Genomic DNA, 17,014 nt, shown 5'->3' with positions numbered 1-17,014 from the left:
TGCCTTCAACTATTATATGTTTTTTAACAGCAGGAAACATCCACCAGTGGTAAGCATGGACAAATTAAAAACAAATATTTCCATGTCTTCATCCTAAACATAGGATATTTGGTATTTATGGAAGAGATGTACTGTTCTGTTTAGTGCTTGAAACCAATTTTTAAATTATATAACTTGTCTCTGATGTTTTTTTTTCTTCTTTATGTTTAATTGCTTAGAGACAAACTGAAGCAAATATCTGATTCTTTTAATATGTATTGTTATATTTCACAGTACCAGATAATTTCTGGAAAGTGCTAGAAATGGTAGTTCCAAACTGTGCAGAACACCTGCTTCCCTGAAGATTCCGGAAGACACCACTCAGGCATACACAAATCCTTTCTAAAGTCACATTAACAGCTAGAACATAGGACAACTGAGTGTCACTATCAGAAGGAAATTCCTTCTTTTTTAAACTTTCTATTCAGGTGATGATAAGTAATCCCCTTTTAGCATAAAAATGTAAAATGAACATTTAAGTTCATGAAAATATTCCTCCTAAGAGGTTTAGTTTGGTCTCTTGCTTTCTGGTGTTGTGTCTAAGAAGTCTGTATAACCCAAGGTCACAAACATTTACTCCTATGTTTTCTTCTTAGAGTTTCATAGTTTTAGCTCTGAGATTCAGTCTATGAACCAGGGGGTCCAACTTCACTCTTCTGCACATGAGGATATCTAGTTTCTCCACCACCATTTGTTGAAAAAATGATTATCTCCCTACTGAATTGCTTTAGCACATTTGTTGAAAATCAATTAAACACAAATTTAAGAGTTTGTTTCTGAATTCGTATGTTTCATTGATCTATATGTCTGTCTTTGTTACCACACTGTCTTGATTACCATAGCTTTGATTTGAGTTTGAAATCAGGAAGTGTGCTTCAACTTTGTTCTTCTTTTTCAAGATGTTTTAGTTATTCTTGGTCCCTTGTATTTCCACATGTATTTTGGGAAAGGAATTATTATTTAAAAAGTTTTCTGGGATTTTGATAAAAATTGCATTGGCTCTATAGATCAATTTGGGGAGTATTTTCACCTTATAATGTTAAGTCCTCTGAATCATAAATATGAATGTCTTTCCATTTATTTGTCTTCAATTTCTTTCAACAATGTTTTATAATTTTTGAGTATGTTTTGCACTTCTGTTAACTTTATTCCCGTGTGTGTGTATATGTATATATATATACAAATATATATGTATGTATATATATATGTATATATATTTTTGATGCCATTGTAAATGACATTTGTTTTTAAAATTTCATTTTGAATTGTTCATTGCTAGTGTATAGAAGTGCAATTGATTTTTGTATATTGATCTTTTATCCTGCAACCTTGCTGAATTAATTTATTAGTTCTAATAATTTTTGTGGGTCTCCTAGGGCTTCCTATATATAAGATCATGTCATCTACAAATAGGAATAGTTTTAACCTTTTCTTTTCAATCTGCCTTTTATTTTTCTTTCCCAATTGCCCTGGCTAGAACCTCCAGTACAATGTTGAAGAGAAGTGGAAAAAGTGGACAGCCTTGTTTTGTTCCTGCTCTTAGAGGGAAAGCATCCAGTCTTTCACTATTAAGTATGATGATAGCTGTGGGGTTTTGCCCTTTATAAGACTGAGGAAGTTTCCCTGTATTCCAAATTTGCTGAGTGTTTTTATCATGAAAGAGTGTTGGATTTAGTCAAATGCTTTCTCTGCATTATTGAGATGATAATATATTTTCTTTCCCTCTATTATATTGATGTGGTGTGTTACATTAATTTATTTTCAGATGTTAAAGCAATTTGCTTTCCTGGGATAAATCTCACTTAGTAATGGTATATAATCTTTTTTATATGTTTTAGATTTGGGTTTCTAGTATTTTGTTGAGAAGTTTTACATCAAAATTTATAAGAAATATTCATCTGTAGTTTTATTGTGATGTCTTTGTCTGATTTTGTATTAGGGTAATACTGACCTCATAGAATGAGTTGGGAAATATTCTCTCCTCTTCTATTTTTAGAAGAGCTTGTGAAGAATTGGTATTTATTCTTCTTTAAAGCCTTGATAGACTTAATCAGTGAAGTCATTTGAGCCTGGGCTATACTTTTTGGGAAGTTTTAAAATTATTAATTCAGGGAATTCCCTGGCGGTCCTGTGGTTAGGACTCTGTGCTTCCACTGCAAGGGGAACAGGTTTGATCCCTGGTCGGGGAACTAAGATCCCGTGTGCCGTGCAGCCAAAACAAAACAAAACAAAACTATACTTCAATAAAAGAATTGAAAAAAAATTATTAATTCAATTTTATGCTTATTATAGATCTACTCAGATTTTCAAACTTTTTCTTGAGTAAATTTTTGTAGTTTGTTTTTTGCAGGAATTTTCCCATTTCATCTAATTTTGTCAGTGGATTAACTTTTTTGGTGTATTTTCTTCATGGTACTTTGAAGTTAAAGGAAGGTTCTGAGCAGTTTAGTTAAGTGTTTGGAATGGAGTTTTGATAAAGGACACCAAAGCCATCCCAAATCTGGTGAACTAAGCAGTATATAATTCCATACCGGCTGCGGATCACCCTTTTTCTTTAGGAATTGAAGTCTCTATTACTCTAGGCTATGCAGAGGATGACCAAGGGTTGGGGGGAGGGAAGGGGGACAAGACATGTTTATATTCAGTCTCTTTGCTCAAGAGTTTTTTTTTTTTTTCTCCCCGAGGCTATGTTTCTAGGATTTCTTGAGTCCTGTGATAATACAAGGCTCTAGAGAACCACTTTTTATGACTATATTGGACTGAATGAAGACGAGGAAACAGCTATGGTTCTGTCTTTATGGAGGAAGGCCTCTTTTAATCATCCTTTTCATGCAAGATATGTATAACTCTTGGTTCACAGAGATACATTTTACCCAGACCTAGTTTTCTGTATGGCTTAGGGCTATGGATTTTCCAAATCTATCAGGGTTATATCTGGTCCTGTGTTACCTGTCTGAGGAAGCAGCTTTAGTCAGTCTTCTTGGCCAGAGTGTACCTAGCTGATGCCAATTATGCAGAGTCAATCCATGTGTGTCAACAAAGTAATAGATTCCAGAGGATTTGAGAGCTTATCGTGTGGGATTCAAGCCTGGGGAACCAGCAGGCTGAGCAGGAGTAAGCTCTGGCGGTCAGAGCTTACCGGTGAGTTCAGATGCATGGTACACAGGAGAGTCTCCTTTGGTCCATCTCAAGGAGGGGATTTAATGTTTTTCTTCTCATAGATAAGCTTCTGGACTTCAGGAGTTTTAGTCCAAATGTCACAGAATTGCTTGTGACTGGTTCCTGGCAGCAATGGGAACAGCTGTACCGAGTTGCCTTGTATCGGGAAGCCTGCTGGGAAATTTATCCAAATGTCCTCCAAGGAAGACAGAGGTCTGGGAAGTAAGTGATTATGTGGGCCTTATATTAGTGTTGGAGTGAAGTGCAGCCAGGAGCCAGCTCACATTTATGTTCATTCAGAGAGAATGGACCATTCCTAGGAATTGTTCAGTCTGGAAATGTTTAACTGTGAGAAAATCATTCCGTTTTCATTTCATAGATTTATGCCTGTCCTTGTATCAGAGCTGGCAAACTTGGGGGTTTGGGAGTTGACTTAAAGCCTATTTGTGAGCTTTGTCCAAACCTGGGTGACTGTAGGCCTATTATTTTGGGCAACGGGTTTTCCACAGCCATCCTGGAAGGGGTGCAGCAGGGTGTTGTCATTGGAAGTCAATAGGTGTGGCTAGAGGTTAAGGGAAAGGGAGAAGAGGCCAGTAAAAATGACTTCAGTCCACTCCTCTTCCCATCTGGCTTTCAAATGGAATCTGTGTCTCCCAAAATAGTCTAATAAATTTGGGTTATTAGATTTTTTTCTCTCCCTTGCTTGGAACGTCTGGCTTCTGGCTCTTAGGCTTGTTAGGGAGTGAAATTTCCTTTACATAAAGTGTGTGTGTGGCTTTGAATCTAACCTAGATCTCTCTTCTCCAGGTGTTTTTTTCAGTAGGTTCTCTCTCTTCCTTCAGTCATCTTTCTCAGGACTGAGAAAGGCCAGGCTAACCATTTATGTACCATTCCAGGAAAAGCCTCATGTTGGTCGATGGAGATTTTGAAAGCCCTGGCAACTGCTGGTTCAACTTCTGTGTTCTGGCTGTTTCCTTGCACTCCTGCCCAAATTCCTTCTCTTACTCTACCCCCCATCCCTCATTCAACTTTTCACATCCTAGTAACAGATCATAGGTATTTCATATGCTATTCTAGCCCTATGGATACTCTATGTATTCAATGAGTTTTATGTACTTGACATTTTAATGCTATTTATTCTAGTTACTGAATTATTATTATTTTTCCTCTTTTTAAATGCTAGTCATACAAAAATGTAGATTCATAAATTGTACCAACTAACAAGTTGTATTAGAATGACTGACAATAGCAGTATTAAGGAACTTTGGGGGGGAAACCACAGTCATTATCATGCTAACCTCTTAATTTTTACACATTACATTTTAGTTTTTGAAGATGTAATTTTCCAGTTTATGTACTGTTTCATATTCCATTCTTTCCAAGTAATTATTATTTTTATGTCTATATAATTATTATCTTTAATGGACATAATGACTTTCTATCATACATGTAGACATGCATGAGCAATTCATTGATCATAGAATATTTAGGTTAATTTTAATTTCCTTCCTTCCTCCCTCCCTCCCTCCTGCCCTTCCTTTCCTTTATTAAAGATACATTTGGAATGGACCAATTAATGTAGCTTTTTGCTTTTGTTAAATTTATTTCCTTAGGCATCATTCCTATGAATAAGGTTGCTGGATAAAGAATATGGACATAAATGGTTTTGCAAACACAAATATGTTTAAAACTTTTAATGCTTCCAGCTGTGTAAGTCTATACAAGTTTCACCATGGCTTTGAGCATCGTGTATTATAATTTAAAATATGTTTTACTACACTGATGTAATTAAATTATTGCCTTGTAGTTTGCTTTAATTTGCTTTTCTTTTAGAATGAGGAAGCAAGACATTTTTTATTTTGTGTTTGCCCTTTGCATTTTCTTTTGTCTGAATTCTGTTTATATTATAAGGTGTATTTCTCTTCTCCCTCCATCCCGAGAGTCTAAAAGCAAATTCTATTGAGAGATAAGGAATTTAATAATTTTTGTATTAAACATTATTTAATATATTTATATTTAAGTATTATATCTCTTTAGATATATTTATACTACAAATACTTTTAACTACATAGAATCCAGGTTGAATTCTCCAAAAAATCCACAAGCTTGATTAAATTTAAATTTTGATAAGGAATTATTTTCCTTTTTTTTTTTTTGCAGTTAAGGAGATTACATTGCATTTTATTTCACTCTTAGACATGTATTTTGAATAGTATAATGGAGTGCTTTGATACATTATAATCGTTGAATTGAAAATGATAATTGAGGAACTGACTTTTGGAACAACCTTCATCCATTCACCTTTCTCTACTGAGCCTCTGCTTGAACTAGATATTGTTTGGTATTAGGAACTAAATGGTGAATTGACCTCTAACCTTTCCCTCAGAGAACTTTGTGGTCCAGTTTGGGAGCAAGAATGATAGATAATGGATGTGCTATGGTAGGAGAAATACAGTCAAGAAAAACTCATAGCCAGTTGAGTCCCAGAAACCCAAAGGAAGCCAGCTCAGTGTGAAGGGGACACATCTAACCTAATTTGGGGAGTTAGAGTTGGCCTCCTGGATGCAACGGTGTTTAAACTGAGATCTGAAGTGTGAGCAAAAGTTCCTGCTTCATGTCAAAAGGCTTTATATATCCCCACTGTGTTGCTCTGGTGACTATTATTGTTATTATTTTTGGTCTCTATGGGTGGGTACTAATACATAGTTTTTGTCTTTTCTCAGAAGACAGGCACCATGAGAAAAGAGTCCAGCCTTATGGAGAGAAGCCAGGCAGAAGCCCTGAAGGCCAGACTCCTCTACCATGATGTTTGCTTGGCAGCTCAGCGTCTTGACCTTCTCCTTGGAAAAGGAAATTCTCACAAAGAGGTTTTCAAGCCTCATGTCCTGGCCCTCAGGGATGTGGTTCAGCAAGTCTGCATTAAACTCATGTTCTTTCACCCAGTGGATTATGGGAGGAAAGCAGAAGAGCTGTTATGGAGGAAAATGTACTCTGACGTTGCTATGCTGCTGTTGAGGACCAAAAGAAAACTCGTGGACACCTTCAAACAGTGGGAAGGCCCCTTGCGGGCTCACCTGAAGGGCAGCCTCAGGTTCTATGACCATGTCTTCCTGTTCCTGCAGGAGCACACTATGAGCTGAGGTTACTAAGCTACACTGATTAGCCTCACAGTGCCATCCACTTGATTGGCTGCAAGAAAGCAGGTCCTGCCTCTGAAGAAGAGGTGGCCTGGGTGCGAACGGCCTGCCACCACTGTCAGCTGTACCTGGGAGACTTGTTCCACTTTCAGAATGAGTTCCCAGCCCTGGCCACCAAGGACTTGGCAGAGAGATGTTACACCGAGCCATGTCAGTGGCCCTGCACATGGGCATGCCCTTCAGCCAGCTGGGGGCTCTCACAGGGAGTAAGTACTATGACATTGAAGCCACATACTTCTACCAGCACTGCCTCCGCTCGGAAGTGCCTTTTAAAGGGGGCATCTTGGCACCTCAAAGGATTCTATGATCATGCGGGAAAAAGGTACAGCCAGCTGAAAAGGTACCAGAGAAAGAAGCTATCTCCCAGCCAGAGGCAGGGTTGGGATAACAAAAGGCTGCTGGTTAGCTTCCTCTACCTTCAGAGCCTCAGCGGAAATTCAAAGCAACCAGGCTCATGGCCCTGTGCCAGCTGGTTCTGGAAGACTTCCGTCTCTGCCTTTCCTATCGGCCGTGCCCAACCGACCTGAGCCACGCCTCCAGAGAAAGCCCCCAAGGGGCTACCTGTTCCTCCCAGACCTCCTCATCTTCCACATGGTGGTTCTTTGCCTCATGAGTGTGCACAGCCTGAGGACAACAGGCTCGAAGCAGCACAGGCCAGTGGTCACCTTCACCTTGACCCTTTTCTCCCATTTAATTCAGCATGTGACTACCTGCATCCAGGCTGAGCTCCGGAAAGGGAAGCTGACTCCAGAGGTGGATGTCCCCAGGGACAAGGAAGACCAACAGAAGATAGAAGCTGGGGAAGAGCGACAAGACCTTCTAGCCCCCTGCCCTGGGCCCCACCACAGCAAATCTCAGAAGAACCCCAGGTCATCTCACGTTTCCAGTGAGGGTTACAACTCGGAAGCCAGTTTTCATTCTTGCTGTGACTCAGATGAGATAGATGAAGATGAAGACACATCCTTATGCTCACAAGCCAGCTCAGAAATCAGTAGTGAAACTACTTATTCAGACACAACTGATGAAGAGGAAAGTGGCTCCCTGAATCCAGAAGCAATGCAGGAGCATGGGGCCAAATCCAAAGGTCAAGTTGCCCAACTGGTGGATAAGTTGAAGACACCTCAACCTCCCAGTCATCTGTTAGGTCACATAAAAACAGGAAATTCTGCTAACCTGCCAGCCACGTTGAACCACAAGCTCCCAGTAAAACATGGCTTGTACTTGGCCCCTGTCTTCAGCCACAGTTTTCTGATGCCTCCAGCAATGCATCTGGCACAGAGGATGGGGTGAGCAGTTTCCTGAGACAGAGCCTCCCGCTGGCTCCTACTTGGGGCAGAAGGCCTCCATCAGCCAGTCTTGCAACAATCTCCAGACCATTGAAAAGAAGTTGCAGATCCTCTCTGCAGAGGGCCTGCTGCCCACCATCAAGGCGGTCCTAGGCTGGCTCCACACCAACCACAGCCTCCTCACCTCACACTGGCGGAGTCCACTTAGCCTGTGGGGTCCCCCGTCTGTGCTGCTGAACCTGCTGCCCTCCGTGGGAGACCTTCAGGAGCCAGGCCTGGGCCTGTCCCACCATCTCCGTGATCTGCTGCAGAGCTGTAAGGGCCCAAACCTTCACAGGTTCCTGCAGCTCCCTGAGGACATTGCCCTGGGCCAGCACTCACCCCGGCAGGCTTCCCAGGAGAGGGCTGGCTTGGAGCAAGACCCACCTCTACTCAGCTCCCAGGATGAAGCTGCTATGCGCATCTGTTTCCTCAGAAGCTTTGGCCACTTTGCAGCGACACTCCCTGGACAGTTCCGAGCTTCAACTCTAATTTGGGGGTCTTTGTGAGCTCTGGGTTTGAAGGACCAGACAACCCGTCTCAGCAGTTAATAGGGAGTACTTCAAGGATCAGATTTTCCAAAGACATAGTTCAGCTCTGGCTTCAGAGTGAAGTGGTGCAGCTGGAGAAGATCCTCAGGCACCTCCAGATTCAGTCAGCTTTGACCCCGTACCTGTTCCCTGACCCTTGGGCCCTCTGTGAGCATCTTCCAGTCATCAAGCAGCTTGCCACCAGGGGTAAGTTTCTCCTCATCACACCCAAGATCATGGTCGACATATTGTACGTCCTGAGGAGGGAAGACTGCTGGGCTTTGGCAGCCATCACCTTCCTAGAGGATGAGCTGAAGAGAGGGAACCAGTACATCTTCTGCCAGTCCTTTGTGTCTACGAGATTAGTGAGGCCCAGGATGACCAGGCCAGACTCTGATGCCTGGGACCTCTATAACATTCTTGACTTCTGCAAAGGTCTGCTGGACTCATCCCAGCCAGGGACCCCTGACCCTAGCAGCATGATAACAATCATCATGGGCATCTGTTTGGACAACCCTAGGAATTTCTCATACCCCCTGTAGCTGGTGCTGGGAACAGCAATTGAAGCTGGTGTGGAAATCAAGAACATCTGGCTCTTCCACAGTGAGTGGAAGACGGTCAGCTGATGTCACATCTCCCATCTTCCTCCTTCAGCACTTAACACATCAAACTCAATCTGTTCACCTCTCTTGTTCACACCTAATGTTAAAGGTAGCCATTGGGTAAACTCATATCTGTACCTACCTATTGGTAGAGTCTCAGTGTACTGACTGCCAGGGGCCTTTGTGTTTCCTTCTTTGTCATCTTGGCTTGATATCATGTTCTCTGTCTGAAAAACAGATTAAACTAATTCAGTGCTTAGTGTTTTTACCGTAAAACATCAAGTTAAGGAAGCACTTCCAAGTCCCCGCTCAGCTTGGTGGAACTATAATTTGCTTTGCTCTGTTTTGTGACATGAAACTTTTTAATGCTATTTTATTGTGATGGATCCTGCCTATTATGTAAGGTAGGCCTTTGCCATCTGTGAAAACTCGATAAATGGAAAGCTATAGTTTTGATTGGAATGAAAGGTTTTATTGCAATTCTTGGTCCCATCTTCACCTTCTTCCATGCTCCATTCAGGTTTTTCCCTTTTGGCTAGGACTAGGTCGGTAGGATCAGCTGATTTGGTTCTGCTTTTGATAATCTGGGAGTAGGTATTTCATGGTACAATATTGGTATTTTTTCTCACATCTGCTCAAAGTTTCCAATTTGGTTACCATGACATTGTCTCTTGCTTTTTTTCTGGCTCTCAGATATCTTTTGGAATCTCTTGTCAACCTCCTACTTTGTATATACTCCAGAGAGTAGCTCTTTTCCTGCCATTAGCAGAGCTTGAATGTGGACCCTGTAAATATTGGATACAAGTTAAAATCTACCACTTCACTCAGACTGGCATGCATTAAAAGTGTTAACATTAATTTGCCCCCCTCCTCCCATCCACAATAAACCATCACATTGCAAGGCCAAACTTAGTATTCTTTCAGGATCCCAAGTTCTTGAGGCATCTGAATCCTCCTCTTTCTGGGTATACTCCTCACTAACTCAGCCTCAAATCCAATTGCTCCCTTCAGAAGCAGAGAAATTACCTTCTGAGCTTTTTCCTGACTCATGGATTCTCATTTCTCAGTTGTTCTGAGCTGCGCCTTTGTGTTTCAGTTAAACTTCTGTCACTTCCCCTTTTCCATGCTTTTCTAAGCACTTTATTATATTTATTAGAAAATTTTCAATAAATGAGAGAAAAATAGAAAAAAGAAAAAACCCAAAGGTATTTTCACCCTAACATTAGCATCTTTGTTTTCAGTTATTTATAACTTGTCATGCTTTCTCTGCATGCATATTTTTCCTAGTTGTAATTATATTCTATAAACATCTTTTCAGCCTCCTTTTCTTCAGATTACAGACACTTCTTATATTATTGCATTATCTTCATTGTCCCTGTAATAGCTCCTTCCTATTATTGTTTGCTTAAGCATTAATCTTTCTTTTCTAATGTTTTTAGTATTAAGTCATTAATAATTACTAAAGATCTTTGTATCTGTTGGGATTAGTTCCTTAGGATAGGTGACCAGAAGTTGATTTACTGAATTAAAAGGTATAAATATATATGTATGTACATAAATTTTACATGTGTGCATATATATTTATATGTACATATGCATATAAATGTAACTTTTATGAAACATTACCAAAAGGCCTTCTGAGAAAGGAATTTAATTCCCAGAGGGGAGTAAACATTTTACATAGTTTTATAGTCACATTTTTCACCAAGTATGTTATGATCATTTTCTTATTTTTTTAAGATTTTTTTTTTTGCGGTATGTTGGCCTCTCACTGTTGTGGCCTCTCCCGTTGCGGAGCACAGGCTCCGGACGCGCAGGCTCAGCGACCATGGCTCACGGGCCCAGCCGCTCCGCAGCATGTGGGATCTTCCCGGACCGGGGCACGAACCCGTGTCCCCCGCATCGGCAGGCAGACTCTCAACCACCGTGCCACCAGGGAAGTCCTTAAGATGATTTTAAAAAGTGATCATGGGGCCTCCCTGGTGGTGCGGTGGTTGGGAGTCCGCCTGCCAGTGCGGGGGGGACACAGGTTCGTGCCCCGGTCCGGGAGGGTCCCGTATGCCGCGGAGCGGCTGGGCCCGTGAGCCGTGGCCGCTGGGCCTGCGCGTCCGGAGCCTGTGCTCCTCAACAGAGGAGGCCGCGGCAGTGGGAGGCCCGCGTACCACAAAAAAAAAAAAAAAAAAAGTGACCATGATACAGATATACAATAATTTGCTTAACCATTATCCTGCTTTTGGATATTTGTTTCTACATTTTTTTTCTGGTTATAAATAATGTAAATAAATTTTTATATATGTCTTTGATTATTAGAGTAAATTCCTAGAAGTAGAATTGTTGAGGCAAAGAATCAGAATGCATTAAGGCCCTTAATTATACTAAATAATAATGATAATGATACTGAATTGGCCTCCTAAAAGGTTGTAAGAACTCTTACTCCCAAGAGTACAAGTGTACATATTTCATTGCATTCAATTCAGAGAATTTCAATTTTTTTTCTTGCCAGCTTGAAAAGTGAAATTTTCATTGTATTATTGACAGTAGGAGATTGAAATAAATAGCTTAGTGCTGTATTTTAAGGTTTTTTGCTCATGTCTCTTTTTACTTACAATGTTTTTCTTATTTCTTATTGTTATAATCTACAACCAACCTAAAACATATGAGAGCACAAATTTAATTGGACCCTAAATACAATAGCCTAAGTCAGGTAGCTGACTGCCCTTATGGTCTTTGCCTTGCTTGCTGTAACCTGCCAGGTACAGTGTTGTATTCATATGAGAGAGCTGATAATACTGACAGCTTGAGAGGGGGGAAAAAGTAACTCAAAGCATGCAGTGGAGAAGAAGAGAATAAGAGAACAAGAATAAACTATTTTTAAAAATGCAAACAATTGTTTTTCTGATAGGAGATATATGGTGTTTTCACATATGAAAATAAATGGGCTTTCATCACTGTGGGAGATCCTCCCTTCAAGAAGCTTGGATGGGAGGCTCCAAATTACATTTGGGAGGTTCTAGTCTAAATAATATGAATGGGGTGAGGGCAAGAAAAACTAAGGCAGTATTAACTAATTGTCAACACAGTAGACATTGTGTTGTGTCTCACAGTGGGTTTTGGTTCTTCCAAGCCCCAGAGCCAGCCCCATTCTCATCCTTACTGCTAAAAATGAGTCATTTCAAAATGTCTTGGCAGCTACTGATGCTGATGCAGGGCAGAACGCAGCCATTGTAGCAGCAGCTACACCACCATAGTTCTGCTAATTTTTGATTTTTTTTTTTTTTTTGCATGTAGGAATCATTCTCCCTAAGAAAGCCTGCTTTTGGGTTCTGTGATATTTCCTTGCTTTCCTTTGTAGCAGTTTTGAAACTACAGGTGTCAGCTGATCATCAGCAGACACCTCTGGTCTGGACTTATGTAAACACTAGGCGGGGGGTGGGGGTGGGGGGGTGGGGGGGTGGCTGCCTTGATATCACTGCTGTGAACTCGTGACACATGTCACAGATGTCTCCTGCATGGCTTGCTGATTCCTGGTGTAAATAATCTGGCTCCACCTATGGAAGAGCTAAGAGGCAAAGAGGACATATTATTGTTATTAAATGATTGGACTTCATTTGGTCTACTTAGAGGATAAGCACCAGTGATGTCAGCCCCTGCCAGTGAGAACCACCCAGGCAAAGCCCTTTAAAGAAACATTTTAGATTACTTATTGTTTCTACTCATCCTAAAGGTGTTTGTCTTCTAAAAGTACAGTCTTTTTGCTTAAACCTGTGGGATTGTGGACAAAATTTTATATGCTAGGAGAAAATTTTCTTATAGTTTTTTCTCTTCATCATTGCATATCAGGAATGATATACAAAACAACAGGTACAATATTAAACAGTATAGTGTCTAAATCTTTGGGGTTTTTTTGTTTGTTTGTTTGTTTGTTTTTTTGTGGTACATGGCCCTCTTACTGTTGTGGCCTCTCCCGTTGCGGAGCACAGGCTCCGGATGTGCAGGCTCAGCGGCCATGGCTCACAGGCCCAGCCGCTCCACGGCATGTGGGATCTTCCCGGACCGGGGCACAAACCTGTGTCCCCTGCATCGGCAGGCAGACTCTCAACCACTGCACCACCAGAGAAGCCCAAAATCTTTGTATTTATATACAGGCTCAGCTGAGGAAAATAACTCTTAGTTTTATTATCACCTGAGATTCTGATAAGGAGAGCACTGTTTGTTTGATGTATAAGAGTTTTATCACTGGGTGTGGCTATTCCTCCAGGTGGCATGGGGTCCTTCTATGGACAGTTGCTTTCTAATTTGCTTTTTACTCTAGGAAGTAGAAAAGAACTCTATTTTCAGATTAGTAAGGTAAAATCAGTCAAGTTAAGCAGCTTTCCCAAAGGTCTACGGCTACTAAGTGACTTACGTGAGATTCGATTCCAGATATATCTAGCTCAAATTTATCCCAAATAGATCTGGCTCACTTATAAGCACACAAAAGCATAGAGTATCCAGTAAGTAGGCAGGAAGAGGACATCTCAGTGAAGGTCAGTGACAACCTCAAGGGCAGCTTGTGGGACACAGAAACAACACTCATTCGTCTCCCATCTGATTGTCCTGGTGATAAGCAAACTTAGGGAAGGAAAAGTTAGTGGAAGGCGGAACAGCCCTGACGGGGAGTTTCAACTCTGGCTAGAGGAGATATTTACCCAAGAAGAAATTGCTTTAAATGGGAAGATGCTGAGTTATTTTACTAAGCAAGGTTAACACTGAGCTATTTTACAAGTTTTATATTTTGAGTGGAATAGGTTAGAATGTAAGTTATGTTCAGACAATAACTGGAGCTAGATTTTTCTTTTCTATATATGAGTTATGGTGTGTAAATTTCAACCTGACTGTGAATGTGTGTGTATGTGCTTTTTAGGCAGCCAGAAACTATATTTATTCTGGCTGAATAGTATATTTTGACTATAATAATTTCTCTTACGAACTGAAGATTCTTATTTCCATCTGTCTCCTCTACATATCTGCTGGAATTTTCCATATATCTGAAATTCAACATGTCTAGAAGAGAAGTCACTGTTTCAACCTGAACTGGTTTTCTCCTGGTGGTCCTTATTTTGATAAGTGGCATTTAGCTAAGTTTCAAACACTGGTTCAATTCTCTTCTAACTTCCCCTCCTCTCCTTCAACCAAAAGGTTTAATTGTAAACCTATCAATATATAGATGAAATTTGATAAATATGAATTCGCTTATGCAAGTGGGGGCTGGTAAGTCTGAAATTTGTAGGGCACGCTGGGAGGCTGGCAGCATCTTGGGCAGGACTGGATGATGGCAGTCTCAAGGCAGAATTTCTTCTTTCTCAAGGAAATTAGTTTTTTTTTTTTAAGGCTTTTATGATCTTCCAACTGATTGAATGAAGCCCACCTCATTATCCTCATTGTTGAGGAAATCTCCTTTACTTAGAGTCAACAGACTGTAGATGTTTACCACATCTACAAAATACCTGTACAACAACAGTATATTAAAATTCCATTCCATAACTAGGTACTATAGTCTAACCAAATAGATACATAAGAGTAATCATTATACATATACAATTTCTCAATAATTTTTCTGAACACATCAGTAAGCATTTATCAACAACTTACTGAGTTCTTGTTAGTTCCAGATATTATGTTTGTTGCTGTGGGAACATGAAATTAAGACATATTTCCTGTCCTTGATGAAATCACAGCTCTAGAAATTGAAATTTACATCTAATCAAATATAATCACTGTAGAATGAACAAAGTGTTCCGACTCTGGAGAGGAGATGGTGACTATGCCATCTAGGGAGTTTACAAAAGAGATTTCTATTCAAAGCATCTCTAAGTCTACTGTTTCAACCCACTGACACTGTAACCCGAGTCCTACTGGGTTACAGTGTTACCCAAGTTAACCCAAGTCCTACTGTAACCCAAGTCCTCTTCAGCACCAGCTGGAAAATTGCTGTATCCTCCTAACTGATCTTCCCACCTCATTCTTGTCCTACCTCCACCTTGCCACCGAAATTATTGTGCTCTTATACAACAGATTATGTCTCTTTCTTGGTTAAAATGCAATGGCTCATTGCATATCAAGTCCAAATTCCTTAGTGTGGCATAAAAAATTTAGGACTAGATGGCCACATTCTATTCTTTTCAGATTCATTCAGCATTTACTTTCCCTCAAACATAAACTCCATTTTTCAATTACAATAAACCACTTGAAATTCTCTGAACCTACGTTTCTTTTTTTCTTGTATCCAAGCATTTTCACACACTGTTCCCTTTGTCTGGAAAGCCTCCTTTCCCACTTTATCTAGCAAGATTTTATTTATTCTTCTAGTTTCAACCTAAATATCTCTTCTTCTGTGAGAGTTTCTTCATCTCTGAGCACATGCAGTTGCTCTCTCCTCTGTAGTCATTGTTGCTCATAGTGTTACAACGCATATATTTCATTGGAGTTATTTGTCTTTCTCTTTTACTAGATTTTGAGCTCCACAGTAGCAATAACTACATTACTAATTTTGTATAATCCTCTCTCTTATGCCTAGATTTGGACCTGGAACATGTTAGATATTTAATATACTTGTGTATTTAATATATGTGTGAAAAACAATTGCACATTTTTCCTAACTAGTGCCTGAATGTTACTCCAAGTTAATGTTGGACATTAAAAAAATCCTAATACTGTTTAAAGTCATTCTTAAAAATTAGGTATTGTTTCTTGCCCACGAGATTGAGGCTGCACTCGCATTCTGAAGATCTGAGTTCAAGTCTTTGCATCACTTACTATGTAATTTTTTGTTTGTTTGTTTGTTTACAATGACAGATAATTTATTATTCAACAAAAACTGAGGCATAAGGACTCAAGTAAAGAAATTAACAGAAAATATTTTACAAGGGACCTTGAAGACAGAGCCTGCATTCTAGCACCCACGCACCACAACTACTGGGCCCGTGTGCCACAACTACTGAAGCCTGCACGCCTAGAGCCTGTGCTCCACAGCAAGAGAAGCCACCTCAATGAGAAGCCCATGCACCACAGCGAAGAGTGGCCCCCGCTTGCTGCAGCTAGAGAGGGCCCACGTGTAGCAACGAAGACCCAATGCAGCCAAAAATAAATAAGATTAAAAAAAAATAAATCAACCTATGCTTTTATCATTCTCAAAGAAAATCTGAAATCATTTAATACAACTGTGCATTCCTGAAGTTATAATGAAATCAAAATAAATCTTCATGTACCAGGTAAAACTGCTTGTCTTTTTCAAATAGTTCATATCTTAAATGACTATTTCAAATGAATTGTTTACAGACGCCATTGGATTTTTGTGAATGGGGAGAACACCAGTCGTTCATCTCGAGGATGTCGGTCTTGATTTTACTGCACACCTGTAAGTACTTCTTGGCTCCTCAGGAAATGCCAACCCACACCTTTTTTCTACTGAAAGGCTGTGCCCAATGTAAGGATTTTCTTCTTTCCCTTAATTAAGTTACTATAATGCAATGCTGAAGAGCATGGGCTTTGAGCCAGCCATTCCTGCCTCAGTCACTTTCTAAAGCCAGATAATGGGTGAGTTTTTTATTTTTCTGAATTGATTTCTTCACAGAGCTGGCATGCAGATCAAATGAGCTAATATGTGTAAAGCACTTTGCAGGATGCCAGGCATATGGTGGCACAAATATGGCTAAGAGTTATGACTCTTGAATTATAACTAGCTAGAAAATCTGAATGGTTGTTCTGTATCAAAAATAGATAACAAATGAGAACCAGCTGTATAGCACAGGGAAAGCTACTAAGTGCTCTGTGGTGAGCTAAATGGGAAGGAAATCCAAAAAAGAGGGGATATATGTATACATAGAGCTGATTCACTTCGCTTTACAGCAGAAACTAACACAACATTGTAAAGCAACTATATGCCAATAAAACAAAGAAACAAACAACCAACCAAATGGAGATGATCCTGGGCAGAGTATTTCTAAATTAACAATTCTATATTCCTAGTTTTATTCAAAAAACAAAAAACAAAAAGCCTCTGACTTGGAATAAAATGAAATAACCTAAAATTGGATGTCAAAATAAAAAAAAATTGTGATCATTGAATAATTATTGAATGTTATAGCTGCAAGAGTCTGTACAAATGATCTAGGAAAATCTCC

The 17,014-nt window shown here is 40.0% G+C and overlaps 1 pseudogene across 1 annotated transcript; it reads left to right on the top strand.

Moving 5' to 3' along the window:
* The first annotated feature begins 5,954 nt into the window (after positions 1-5,954).
* Positions 5,955-8,876, top strand: LOC309792046 (nonsense-mediated mRNA decay factor SMG5-like; annotated as a pseudogene). Its single transcript has one exon. The product of its transcript is annotated as a nonsense-mediated mRNA decay factor SMG5-like (transcript).
* The last annotated feature ends 8,138 nt before the right edge of the window (positions 8,877-17,014 follow it).

The sequence above is a fragment of the Mesoplodon mirus genome (assembly GCF_964341445.2).
Source record: "Mesoplodon mirus genome assembly, chromosome: 16".
Lineage (NCBI taxonomy): Eukaryota > Metazoa > Chordata > Mammalia > Artiodactyla > Ziphiidae > Mesoplodon > Mesoplodon mirus.
Note: the sequence above shows the minus strand (reverse complement) of the source record. Positions and strands in the feature narration are given on the sequence as shown.